Source organism: Cherax quadricarinatus, chromosome 32 (genome assembly GCF_038502225.1).
Source record: "Cherax quadricarinatus isolate ZL_2023a chromosome 32, ASM3850222v1, whole genome shotgun sequence".
In the NCBI taxonomy this organism is placed as follows: Eukaryota; Metazoa; Arthropoda; class Malacostraca; order Decapoda; family Parastacidae; genus Cherax; species Cherax quadricarinatus.
In genome coordinates, this window is record NC_091323.1 from 32,216,542 (window position 1) to 32,220,850 (window position 4,309).

A 4,309-nucleotide genomic window follows, 5' to 3' on the forward strand; every position below is an offset into this window, starting at 1 on the left:
TGAAGAGGCGGGGCCAGGAGCATGGACTCGACCCCTGCAACCTCAACTAGGTGAGTACAACTAGGTGAGTAAACACACACACACACACACACACACACACACACACACACACACACACACACACACATACACACACACATACACACACACACACACACACACACACACACATACACACACACACACACACACACACACACACACACACACACACTCACACACACACACACACACACACACACACACACACACACTCACACACATACACACACACTCACACACACACTCACACACACACACACACAATGCCCTCACACAAAAGACTGGTTCACAAGGCCCTCATGGATTAGATGAAAGTGAATCTTTGGAGCTGTGAGTACATGTACCTGTGAGTACATGTACCTGTGAGTACATGTACCTGTGAGTACATGTACCTGTGAGTACATGTACCTGTGAGTACATGTACCTGTGAGTACAGGTACCTGTGAGTACATGTACCTGTGAGTACATGTACCTGTGAGTACCTGTACCTGTGAGTACATGTACCTGTGAGTACATGTACCTGTGAGTACATGTACCTGTGAGTACATGTACCTGTGAGTACATGTACCTGTGAGTACATGTACCTGTGAGTACATGTACCTGTGAGTACATGTACCTGTGAGTACATGTACCTGTGAGTACATGTACCTGTGAGTACATGTACCTGTGAGTACATGTACCTGTGAGTATATGTACCTGTGAGTACATGTACCTGTGAGTACATGTACCTGTGAGTATATGTACCTGTGAGTACATGTACCTGTGAGTACATGTACCTGTGAGTACATGTACCTGTGAGTACATGTACCTGTGAGTACATGTACCTGTGAGTACATGTACCTGTGAGTACATGTACCTGTGAGTACATGTACCTGTGAGTACATGTACCTGTGAGTACATGTACCTGTGAGTACAGGTACCTGTGAGTACATGTACCTGTGAGTACATGTACCTGTGAGTACATGTACCTGTGAGTACATGTACCTGTGAGTACATGTACCTGTGAGTACATGTACCTGTGAGTACATGTACCTGTGAGTACATGTACCTGTGAGTACATGTACCTGTGAGTACATGTACCTGTGAGTACATGTACCTGTGAGTACATGTACCTGTGAGTACATGTACCTTGTATTATACTAACAATACAAGTCCCAAAAACGAATCAAATTTCTGAGAGTTAGAAAATATTTTATCAGTGTTTAAATTTACTCATATATACGTATATACCTGGTGCATACAAGATATACCTGGTGCATACAAGATATACCTGGTGCATACAAGATATACCTAGTGCATACAAGATATACCTAGTGCATACAAGATATACCTAGTGCATACAAGATATACCTAGTGCATACAAGATATACCTGGTGCATACAAGATATACCTGGTGCATACAAGATATACCTGGTGCATACAAGATATACCTGGTGCATACAAGATATACCTAGTGCATACAAGATATACCTGGTGCATACAAGATATACCTGGTGCATACAAGATATACCTAGTGCATACAAGATATACCTAGTGCATACAAGATATACCTGGTGCATACAAGATATACCTGGTGCATACAAGATATACCTAGTGCATACAAGATATACCTAGTGCATACAAGATATACCTAGTGCATACAAGATATACCTAGTGCATACAAGATATACCTAGTGCATACAAGATATACCTAGTGCATACAAGATATACCTAGTGCATACAAGATATACCTAATGCATACAAGATATACCTAGTGCATACAAGATATACCTGGTGCATACAAGATATACCTGATGCATACAAGATATACCTAGTGCATACAAGATATACCTGGTGCATACAAGATATACCTAGTGCATACAAGATATACCTAGTGCATACAAGATATACCTAATGCATACAAGATATACCTAGTGCATACAAGATATACCTGGTGCATACAAGATATACCTGGTGCATACAAGATATACCTAGTGCATACAAGATATACCTGGTGCATACAAGATATACCTAGTGCATACAAGATATACCTAGTGCATACAAGATATACCTGGTGCATACAAGATATACCTGGTGCATACAAGATATACCTAGTGCATACAAGATATACCTGGTGCATACAAGATATACCTGGTGCATACAAGATATACCTGGTGCATACAAGATATACCTGGTGCATACAAGATATACCTGGTGCATACAAGATATACCTGGTGCATACAAGATATACCTAGTGCATACAAGATATACCTAGTGCATACAAGATATACCTAGTGCATACAAGATATACCTGGTGCATACAAGATATACCTGGTGCATACAAGATATACCTAGTGCATACAAGATATACCTGGTGCATACAAGATATACCTGGTGCATACAAGATATACCTAGTGCATACAAGATATACCTAGTGCATACAAGATATACCTGGTGCATACAAGATATACCTGGTGCATACAAGATATACCTAGTGCATACAAGATATACCTAGTGCATACAAGATATACCTGGTGCATACAAGATATACCTGGTGCATACAAGATATACCTAGTGCATACAAGATATACCTAGTGCATACAAGATATACCTAGTGCATACAAGATATACCTGGTGCATACAAGATATACCTGGTGCATACAAGATATACCTAGTGCATACAAGATATACCTAGTGCATACAAGATATACCTAGTGCATACAAGATATACCTGGTGCATACAAGATATACCTGGTGCATACAAGATATACCTAGTGCATACAAGATATACCTAGTGCATACAAGATATACCTAGTGCATACAAGATATACCTGGTGCATACAAGATATACCTAGTGCATACAAGATATACCTAGTGCATACAAGATATACCTGGTGCATACAAGATATACCTAGTGCATACAAGATATACCTGGTGCATACAAGATATACCTAGTGCATACAAGATATACCTAGTGCATACAAGATATACCTAGTGCATACAAGATATACAAACAATACATCGTGTATAATACAGATATCAGTTCCATAGTTTAGCAATGAGAGTTGTTATCTTCCTCGATAAGCTTTCCTAATCATATATCTTTTGTTTCACAGTTTTCTTCTGCACTGATCAAGTCCCACAAGTTAAAAATTCGACTTAATTTTTTAAAAAATTGTTTAAATGAACAAGTTCTCCCCAAGTCTCTTTTACCCAATAGACTCCTTGACATGAGAGATCGTCCTTTTGATGATTTTATGAGAATTATTCTTCAGAAACATATTGAAATAACTAAAATACAGGAGAAGGAAGCATTCAAAATATTGAGAAACAAAAAATACTCTTTTAATCAGGCCATTCCATCAGAATGGAAACACAGTATGTTGGATCATTGCTATAATAAACTCAGAAGAATTTGTAATGAACTCAAGAGCAAACTACAAAGAAAATTAGACATTTTAATTGAAAATAGTGATTGGACAAAGCATGCTAATAACAATTTTGTAATTAACTTATCAGATGAAATTTTAGACAAACATACAACTGCTGCTCTAGGTTTTGGCCTAAGTTTTGCAACTTCAAAAAAACTTAATAATGTTGAAATTGCAAAAGCCTTTTGTAACTTTGAAAAATTTTCTGATTTATCCTCTGATGAAATTAATATTAGTAAAGGAATGGTATACAGCTCTATGTTAAAACCAAACATTCCCAATTGCCCTCAAAGATTCTTTAAGTCTTATGATACACTTAATAACAATAAAAATTTGCGCCTTACTAAAGCAGACAAAATAAATGCAATAGTAATTATGAAAGAAAATGATTACCAAGAAAAAATGAATAATCTCTTAGATGATACTGAAACCTATTCTAAACTTAGGAAAAATCCCCTAGAAACCGTTAACAGCAATTTCAATAAAACAATAAAACTTCTACTGAAAGGCAAAGATGAATTAGTCAAACAATTTACTTCCACTAATCCATCTTTACCTTACATGTATGGACTAATAAAAACACACAAACCAGGGAATCCAGTCAGACCAATTATTAGCTCCATAGGGTCAGTTTCATATAAATTATCCAAATGGCTTGTCGATATTTTGAGCCCTATTGTTGGCAAAATTTCTAACTTTAATGTTAAAAACAACATAGACTTGGTTGATAAATTAAACTCCTTGACTGACTTAAATGATTTTAACATGGTTAGTTTTGATGTTACTTCCTTGTTTACGAAAGTTCCTGTTGATGATTTATTAAGTTTCTTATCTGAAGAACTCGTTAACTATGATTT